The 10,615-nt window shown below is 38.4% G+C and overlaps 1 long non-coding RNA gene across 1 annotated transcript in view; it reads left to right on the top strand.

Moving 5' to 3' along the window:
- Window positions 1-321: 321 nt before the first annotated feature.
- Window positions 322-10,615, top strand: part of LOC110478438 (uncharacterized) — a 72,411-nt gene continuing 62,117 nt past the window's right edge. Inside the window, exon 1 of the long non-coding RNA XR_004148596.2 lies at window positions 322-414. This is a non-coding gene — a long non-coding RNA (uncharacterized LOC110478438). The remainder of the gene's footprint in view (window positions 415-10,615) is intronic.

Below are 10,615 nucleotides of genomic sequence, written 5' to 3'. Positions count from 1 at the left end.
GGCTTTTTCTCTTTTTCTGTCCCTACATCCAAGGCAGGTGTTAAAGCACTTCTTGAACAAATGGTATCCCAAGTACTCTCAAGTATATAGGCAAATGTGAAAAAGTTACAAATTAAGAAAACAAAAAGGATCATGCAATTAAAGTGTCATATTGAACTTGGCTGTGACTGCTGGCATTCAAATCCCTGCTGTTATTTGGAAGTAGCAGAGGAGGGTGAGATGGAAGGGAGCAGCTTGAGTTTATTTTCCAGCTGGATTTTTAAGCACATCTATTCGAGAGCGTAGGAAGCAAAACCAGCCTCTGATTCTGTCTGAGGACGTGCCCACTGGAAACTGGAGAAGATTTATCCCTGAAGAATGTCCTGGCTGCTTGTTCTTCCTCTGAACTCACGTTCTCATAGTGACAAGGCAGAGGTGAGTTTTCCATCCCACATCCTCCTGTCCTCTCTGGGATGTCCTCCAGTCCCTTTGACACCTTTATGGTCCTGGAGCAGCCTCTCTGCAGGAGCTCTGTGGTGCTGGGGAGCACAGACCTGGACACAGCACTCCAGGTGGGCCCTCACCAGTGGGAAACTGAGGAAGGAATGCTCTTCCTAGAGCAGCCTGGGATGCTGTTGACTTTTTTTGACACCCAGGTACACTGACAGCTCAGAGATTTCTCCGCCATGCTGCTGTCCAAGCTGCTCAGACCCAGCTGTGTGCTGGGTATTCCTCAGCTATGTCTTTCCCTCTGTTGAAACTTAAATTTCATACACACATACCTCCCCAGCACCATTTGACAGGAGAGTCTATTGTTGGTTACAGAGGGATTTAGCAGGTTTGTCAGACTCTTACCACCATCTGCTGTTGAGACAGCTAAAATGAGTCAGACAATTCTTAATTGACCACTGGACAAAAGTGAAAGCAAGCTAAATGATGCTGACAAGGCCTGAGTCCCTGCACTGTCAGATCAGCATTGTTTACAAGATATGTCAATAAAAAACCCCAATATGGAAATTATGGATTATGGAAATAAAAGCATTTTGTCTTCCTCTTTAAATTGGATAGAACTATGGTTTCTCCACTCTTTTCTCTTATTTAGGGAGTGGCTATGCTCAACCCTTAACCTGCTGGCCATGGTGTAATCAGGGACTATGAAGTATTTTCAAACTAGAAAAATAGTAGGTCCTTAATTAGGGTTGGTAAATTACTGCAAGTGCTTATTTTTCAGACATGATTTCTTACTGCCTGCTAATCTGAAAGTCTACCCTTACAATAAAAAGTGTGAGAAATTTAGATGAGCAAAAGTTGAAGTTGGTCAAATATGCAGCAGAGAATTGATTGCTTGGTGACCTTGTCCTGGTGACAAAGGCTTTTGTTTTACTGCCTTTTTTTTTCTCTTTTAATTAATCTGTTGAAGTCGGAACTGATTTCAGACTTGGTGTCAGGAGTGAAAAAAAAACCTTTGTGCACTCTAACCCCATCAACTTACTTGAATTTCCTTGCATGAAGCAGATATAAAATATACAGTGAACACGTGATGAATAGGAAAAAAGTATATAATGGATTTCAGAGTGGGTGATTTTGACTTTAATGTAATGAAGGAAAAATCAGAGAAAGACTTGTGCAATGTAACCAGATACTCAATAGAATCACAGAACCATTTAGACTGGCAAAGACCTCTAACACCATCAAGTCCAACCTCAGCCCTGCCAAGGCCACCACTAACCCGCATCCCCAAGTGCCACATCTACGTGGCTTTTAAATCCCCAGGGATGCAAATTTGCAAAATCAAGGATCTTGGAGCCAGAGGAGGAGAGAGCAGATGTACAACACTGGTTAGGTTGCTGCTTGCCAGGAGGAGCCCTGAGGAGAAAGGAATTCCCTCCTCTGAGGAACATTTATCAGCAGAAGGACAAAAGCAGAGCCTACTTGCAGGAGAATAAAAGGTTTTTCACTATTGCCTCAAATTACTCAATCAGCAAAGGAAAGAAGAGTTTTGCCTGTATATGTTTCTATTCTGAAATGGGTAAATACCTCCATATTTCTCACCCAAGAAAGGCAAAACACTGTGAAGAGCAAAGTGCAAGTGTAGCATTTCAGGTGGCAGTGGAGTCCTCTAAAATGCTGCACTTGCCATGTCCTCTGTTTGCAGAACTACAGTTTACATTTATTTTGCCCTTTAACTTAAATTTGAGAATCTAAGATTTAGTGACAAGCACGTTATTAAACCAAAAAAATTGTATGGAGACAGAGACTGCCATTACCATGAGCCTGCAGATGTTTTCTGTTTAAATGAGAGTTGGAGCTGCCATCAGACACTCCTAACTAGAGACTGGGGTGGAATGGACTCTAAGATTTCTTCTAATCCAAAGCCTTCTATGATTCTATGAAAGACAATAAAATTAACCTAAATATTCAAATTTTACAGAGTAATAAACTACAAGTCAGATAAACACTTCAATTTTTAAAATAATTCTTTTCATTAAAAGCAAAAAGTGCTGCAATCATCAAAAAAACAACACATGACATTTAAAGAAAAAAATTAAAAAGATAGATAAAGTACTTTAAATAATGTAATGAAAACATCAAATTATTATCTACAATAGAATGGTTTTTAAAGTCCCTTTCTTAGACTTTTCTTTTTTATATTTCTTCTTTATAGTCTCTTTAAGGTATTGAATTAGTTTTAGTTTTTCAACAGCATTAAATAGACATTATCACATCTTTGAAAAAGAACTGTGAGATTTTCAAAGACATTTGTGTAGCAGATGTTTATTTAGCAGCCAAAATGAATCAGAAATATCTAAATTCCCCAGCCTATTCTGAATGCATCAATATACATATCTTACTGGGCTTGAAGCTGTCTGTGTAATTTAATTCTGTAAGGTCTCAGGGATACAAATTTTATATCTGCAATTGTGGGAGGCCTCATCTTCCTATTGGTGCTTTTTAATGCTTTGTCCAAGTGCCATGGAATTAAGACCATTCTAACATCTCATTCTGATAAAACTCATGTTCTTTAATGCTACAGATACACCTGTGTTCTATTTTTACATGCTTCAGCAGTAATGTTCCTTATAGATAAAATAAATAGATTAAATATAGATTAAAATATACTATTATTTTTGCTGACATTAGATTTTGACTTCCTTCATGTATTTCTTATCTCACTATTTCAAAGCAGGGAAAATACAAATGTTTTTCTGAAGCCATTTTGTGAATTCAGCAATGCAGCACCAAAATTTACTGATTTACTGATGGCTCTTAGATGAGAAAGACACAGGTAATTTTATGCTCAATTCATAGAGTCAGAATCCATGGAATTGTTCAAGACCTGGTTGGACAGGTCTGGAATTTTTTATGCTGCATTGATATTGTACAAGATATAAATGACTCATAAAGCAGTAAGAAAGTAATATTTTAAATAATTTTCCTATTTGTTCACCATGTCTAAGAATAGGTTTACCTTTTGAAATCTCATATACACAGTCATCAAATATACATTCTATGTGCTAACTCACATCTGTACCTCCACTTCCTGCTAAGAATTTAAGCCAAACAGAAAAGCAGAATAATTTCTCACACTCTTAAACTTAGCCAAATGATAAAGAATCTTTATTCCACAAGCACCATGTGGAAGTACAAAAACCTCATGGCACAGAAATCCATGTTCTGCAAAACCTGACTCCAGTACAGTGAAAAAACAGCATTTCCTCAAGCTATCACATATTTTTTTTCATTCCTGGTCTGGTGGAAAGTGTCCCTGCCCAGGTTGGGTGGGTGGAACTAGCTGATCTTTAATGTCTGCTGCAATTCAGGTCTTTCCATGATTCCAGGATGATTTTATTATTGTATTCATTCTAAAGAACTGAAAACCATGAAAAAGGCATAAAGAGGTTCCTTCCAGTTTCCTGTGCATATTTTCAAAATAAGCTTTTCTCAGAGCAGAATGAAATAAAAGTTTTGATCAAGAAGATTTTAATGTTTACAGACTACAAATAATGTAATTGCAAAAAAGAAAAGCTCCCACCTCTATCCATTTAAAACAGTAATTTTTTGTTGTTTTTTTAGCTTTGGTGTTTTTTTTAGAAACTGTTAATTTTTTATGAATATTGAAGATTTTTAAAATGTTTTTTTTCATTTATGGTGCTTCAATGTTTTGCTTACAGAGGAAAAATTTAAGAATTCCACAGCCACTGTAATTCCAATTTAGAATGATATTTGCTTTCTTTCTTTCTTAACTCAGCTGGTTTTGACACCTTTTGTTAGTTTTATGCCAACTTAAAACACTGGAACTACTATTTATATTCATCTGCTTGATGAGCTGTGTAGTTATTTCATAGATCTTCCTCTAAATAATTCTGAATGTCACTTAAGTGCTCCATCTTACCTCATTTTGGGCATGTTTCTTTCCTTGGCAATAAGATTGAAAGAATATAAATAAAATATATTTTTTTTAATGGTGGAGAGTCCTCCCAAACTGCTGTTATCACTTCCAGTTAATGAGCACTTGTACCGGCAGGAGAAGGGGATGGTAATGGGATGAATTACCTGTCCAGCTGCTGTGAATCTCACAGGAGAGAACAAAAAGCACAGCAGTGACTCTGGTTCAAGAACTGAGGGGGGACAAACCCTTTCATTTGTTTTTTGGCATTTCTAATTCTATAAGAAACTCCTTTCAGGAACCCTAAGTCTTTTGGTGTTTGTTTGAGGTGACAGAACACAAGAGATTTCTTATTTGGATTTAACATGGATGTAAAATAAATTGGATAAATACTAAATGAAATATTCTAATTAATCTCAGTAGCTTGAGGAAGGGACTATTTAAAAAAAAATTAAATTGTGGCATTCTCAAATAGAGGAACAAGATTTCCCTGCAGAAATAATAGATAATGTACCAAAACATACTATTACAAAACACTTGGTATTTTCAATATCTTTCTCATTAAATGAACTTTAATATAATAAATTTCTGGTACTTTCTCTGTATTGAAGTTTCTACAGTTGGGCTTTTAGTGTTTCTGTACTGACTTATTGTGAAGGAACTTATGAAACAGTCAGAAATTCAGAAACTCACAGGCCGGAGTAACCAATTTCACAGTTTCTGGGTTTTGGTAGTTTGTGCTCATAAACATGTTACATCTATTTTCAAACTGAATGAGTGGGGTTTATATCCTCAAAGATTTTAAACTTAACAGCTGAGTTTTGATTTTTTTTTTATTTTATTTTTTTTTTTATTTAGTAAGTAGATGTCCTTCAAATAACCTGATGTTGGACAATGTTGCCTAAGGTGTGTGAAATCTCATATCAAAATACTGAGAAAGGCTCCTTTGCACATTTGAGTCTTATTTTCAGAATATAAGTGGTGTACTGCTTTTGCAATAGCTCCATAATTGGATTTAGCTCCAGTGGAAGAAAATTTAGTCAAGAAAACTCAATATATAAGGTTTTGCAACTGATTCAGTTATCTATGCTTCAGCTGGGTTAATTTCTTGATTTGCATTGTTAATTAATCATACTATAAAAAATACCCTTGATTAGCCATTTATGGAATATTGCTGATAAAAATCTATTTAATTTTCCATTCAAAAATTTCCATTTTCTATTTACATGCAATAAAAATCTAGAAAGTGTTTGGTGCTTGGGATATCAAAGTGACACACATCTGCTCCAAAATCCTGCAGGACACAAAACCTTAAACTTCTGGATGAGAAAGTTCTGAACTATAAAACTTATCAGAAAGGGCTCTTCTTTCACACATATTGTGAAACAGGACTCCAAGGCAGAGTTTCATGTCAAAATAAAAAAATATAAGGTAGGAAATAACTATAAGGTAACCTGGTTTGTCTGATGGAACTTTTCCTTAGTTTATCCCCAGTCTTTCATCCAGGGATGAAACTTTTTCTTTACTTTGCTGAAATTTCCCTGTGCACCCCAGGTCTCTGCTTTAAGAAAAGGGCCTGTGTTCCTCTCTTCCATCACTCAGTAAAAATAATCAAGAGACTTTTCTCTCCCCCAGCCCCCAGTGAGGCTCCTGTGGTGCCTCTGCAGCAGTTCCATGAGCACCAACTTCTGAGGCTGCAGGGGTTTTAAAGCAAGAGAAAAAAGGAGCAGTGAGTGCACTGAAGGTCCATGTGAGACACAGCTCTAACGAGCAGAAGACCTCACAGATTATATTCATGCTGTAAAAATCTCTGGGATTTAACTAGGGCAAGCTAACGCATGAGTGAAAAGAGGAAGGACATTCTGTATTCCCTTTTTTGGCCAGGGGTTGAAAAACTGGCCAAGATGGGTGAAATTCTGGTATCTTGAGCCCTCAGGGATAAATTGCAAGCTCAAATCCATATCAAATTCATGACTGCTGCTGGAGCACTACCAGAAGGCTTGATTTCTTTAAATCGTTGATAGAGATGATCTTTAAGCTCCTTTCCAACTCAAACCTTTCTGTGATTCTATGTTTTTTTGCAATGCATAATTATCTTGACAGCTTAAGCACTACCCTGAGGTGACCAGAGCGATTTGGCTGTTACCTGTTTGGCTGTTATTTGGCACAAATCCAGATGCTGCAGTGAACAGCATTTTCTTTTTCTGCATCAACGTGTGGGAATCCAGGGCTTACCTCTGGCTGCCCTGGCAGGTCTGGGACCCCAGCAGGGCTCAGGAACCCCCCTGGACAGAGCCCCCAGAGACACTGTCTGTGATCTCTGTCCATGGAAAAGAGTTTTCAATCTTACAGGATGAGTTACCAGCTCTGTTTGATATAAGTAATAATTAAGTGTGGCACAGGTGCAAAAGTAAAATTTTAGGATTCTAGATTAGGGGTCCAAAGCGGACAAGATGGAGGAAATTGTGTGTGCCTTGTCCTTTTTCTCCTTCTTCATGCCCTCCATGTCTCACTGTGGTGTTGGCATTTTTCTGTTGGTTCAGGCTGGGGACACACTGTCCAATGTAGGTGACAGATATTGGCACGTTATTGTAAATCCAGCCCAGGGAGTTTCTGGTATTTAATGTTTGTCACATCCCACTGAGGGCAGAGCCCCACACGCTGCCCTGCAGGACAGAGCTGGGCAGGGCAGCAGAACATGTGAGAGATCAACAGAATAAACAACCTGGAAACCAGCACAGACCAATTATGGCTTCTGCTTTGGCAGCGGGGCAGAAAGACAGAGACTTTCTACAATCTGGGCATCATCAATACCTCAGATTCCAACATCAACGTTGTTGCCCAGAGGCAGCCCCAGCTCAGATGCTCAGGGATGTCCCTGCACTCGGTGTTCACGGGGTCCTGTGATGTCTGCACAGCCAGTCTGGGGACACAAGTGCTGCTGTCCTGGCTCACAAATGACTGGGCTGAGTGGGAACAAGGAACTGGAAATTCACTTGTGTCAGACACCTTGCTCTTGAGGTAGAAAACACACATCTCCTTTCACTTCACAGAGCCAGAGGCAAGCAGGATGGTTTGGGTTGGGAGGGATTTTAAAGCTCACCTCTTAATGATGCCTCAGGTTTCAGCTTTTCTATTTTTCACATTCTGTGCTGCTTTAGTGTGTAGTTCTGGGCTTCATATTAGGGGATGGTGAGCTCTCTGTACAGAGTAGGGAGACAAAACAATTCAAATGGACCAAGGACAAATGATCCAAATCTCAGGCCCAAGAGCACAAACAATGTGGGCTGAAAAGAGAAAAACAAGCAGGATGGGTTCAGAAAATAAAGCTGTAATGGACAATGAACTCCAATATGCAAATGGAGCAGAACTGATCAAAGTGAGAGACCCCATGACTGGCTGTCCATTTTGGGACCATTTTGGTCCCTCTTGGGTGCAGCCCTGGCTGGGCTCTTGTGCTGCACAAGGTGGATCCATCGAGGCCTTCTAATAAATCCCTGCTTTATTCTTTAGCTCTGCCCAGCCTCTGTTCTAGCTCAGCCTTCTCAAGGCCATCAGTTCCACCCCTTGCTATTCACCCATGGGAATCACTCCGTGGGGGCAGAGGGATTTTCTGCTGTCCTTGGAGCTTCTCACACACAGCAAACAAAACCCTCCCCACCAAGGTCTCAGAGCTGCACCTGTTTCTGATCTGCCATCACAGAATTACCTCACCTTTTGAAGCAGCTGCTCGTCATTAATGTGTGGAAGTTTAGTTAAAATTTAGGTTTTGACGTGAAAAAGTAATGTGAGGGAGACAGAAGAGGAGCTGTCTGAATTCAGAGTGATGATGAGGGAGGACAGAGATATCCAGCACTGGTGAGTTCCTCCCTGTGTCTATGTACCATGCAGGCAAAACTGGGAATGCTCTGAGAGCTGCTGTTGCTAATTTAACTACTTTTTAATAATTTCTGTGTAATGTAGGAAAAGATTCCTTCCACTAACCCTAGCTTTTTTTGCATTGCTTCGTGTTTTCTAGGCTTTATGTTTTAGTGTAGCAACATATGATTTGGTATAATAATTTACTTCTAAGAATTCTGAGAACTGTAAATTAACTTCAGTTTCATGCTGAAAAAGTAAAATTTCCTTCAGATCAGTTGAACACATTGCACATTTGGTGTATTCATCATATCCACGTGCTGTGATGAATGGCTAAATCACAAAAAAACATGAAAGGAGGAACTTTATAGATTGAAAAGATTTAGCCTACACTTCCAGTATGAAAAAGAACACTACAGACCACAAATGGCCTTTCTGATATACATTCTATGTGTCTATGTATCTCAATATTTATCCAGAAGTTATTGAAAAATCTGTCCTTCTTCAAACTTAGTTAAGTATATTCCAGAACAAATAAATCCAATGTAAACTTCCACATTTTCTGTAATAACCCAGTAAAACCTAAGCCTAAAGAGTTTCTAATAAGAATTAATTAAAATAATTCTGTACAAATACTTTACTGAGAAGATATTTTTAAAATTGGAGAATTTGCAGTAATTTATTGCTGAGAATAGAAAGAAACAATTTTTCTAGGAAAGCTCCTATTAATTTTAATAGTCTAATTTTTTTGCCATTATTCTATCAATACATTTTCCTCTAAATTTTTTCTCCTTGGTACAGAAAATATGAAAAGAAAGATCAGATTTTCTTGTACCATAAAATACCTTCTCAGCATGCAAATAAATCCCAAGTTAAACCTTCACTACCCATGTTGCAAAGTCAAAAGTCATCCTCCCAAATTAAAGTATTTCTGCCTTTTATACTCTCCCTGCCAGGATCTCAAGTCCTAGCTACCTTTTGCTTTTGTATCTTCACCATTAAGTATTTTTGCCTGTCCCCAGCCAACCAACTGCTGGACCAGCTTCTTCTTGTTAGTTTTCTTGACCTAATCTCACCTTTCCTTTGCATGTCTCTCTCCTGTTTCACCATTTATTGCTACCTCTGCATTCACATCAGCCAACCGTTTAACCATTTCTCCTTGTTAAAAGTGAAAAAAGGTACGTGCAAAAAAGGTGATTTTCCTGTTTAATCCTGTTAAGAATTAAATCTAGTCTATGTAAAATGTTATAGAGTTTTTAAGAGGCACAGAGGCATCACAAGTGCTACTCCACCATCAAATTTTCATCACGTTCTCCAAAGTCATTAAGAATGACATCAACAGAAATGTAAATAATGGAAAACAGTTTCCTTTTCGGTAGCCTTGGTTTTGGTAATATTGGGAAAGGAATTTGGGAGTGGCAACTCATCAGAATATCACACCAAGACAGCTTTAGTAAAAAAAAAATTAACTAGGATCATGACACAGGCAATTGAAAAAAGAGTAGAAGTTTCTGAAACACATGGGAAACTCTGCTCCAGTAACAACAGTGCAAGGCCTCCATCAGCAATTTTCATTTCCAGCTCTTGAAATGCTGTTAGGAAACTAGAAAGAGAAATCACTTTTGTCCTAGCACTGGCTGGGGGTTCAGGGAGCCAAACAAGGCTTGTTTCCCTAGGTATGAAATAAATCTTGCCTCCACGTGGATTTTTACTGACCTGACAGATTAACTACTGACAGCTGGAAAGCAGAAATCTTGTAAATCGAAGGATGTTTTGGAAATTCAAAGAGGTTTGTTTGTTTTGTGTTTAATTAAAACAATGTAGGAAATTCTGGGGGCAAATCAGACATAGTATGTCTCATCCTCATTTAGGAATAGTGAATCTTGAATTTAGGCACAGAGCAGCTTGCTTACATTGATAGAACTGATTTGCTGGATACCTGCTGCTGAGTTTCTGTGAGAAATGATCCATTGAAGAGGGACTCACTCCCTTAACTTTTGCTGGAAGAATATAGTAAGAATCTGGAAAATGTTGGTAAGCCAAGCAGGTAATGGTCCTTCCACAAAGTTAAATTTATTGCCTTTTGAGATGGTAAGGGATTTTAAAATTTGATATATGATTTTTGTGTTCTGACACTGGACACTCCAGCAGAATGCTTGTCTAAAAAATGCCCTGAACAACTTGACACTGCAGGTTACCTCAGTGCTACATATTGATTGAACAAGGTCTCACTAACTGGATTTTCAGGTGTTTCATCAGAGGAAGATCACCAGCAAGTGAGCTCAAGTGGCCCACCTGTGCATTAATGATAATAAAGTGTAATTACAAAAAGCCACTGTGATCACATTGCTAGTACATCCCCTGAAATCTCACCCATTTACAAGAATCAGA

The sequence above is a fragment of the Lonchura striata genome, unplaced genomic scaffold (genome assembly GCF_046129695.1).
Source record: "Lonchura striata isolate bLonStr1 unplaced genomic scaffold, bLonStr1.mat Scaffold_157, whole genome shotgun sequence".
In the NCBI taxonomy this organism is placed as follows: Eukaryota; Metazoa; Chordata; class Aves; order Passeriformes; family Estrildidae; genus Lonchura; species Lonchura striata.
The sequence above is the reverse complement of the archived record's forward strand: the minus strand, read 5'-3'. Positions and strand labels throughout refer to the sequence as shown.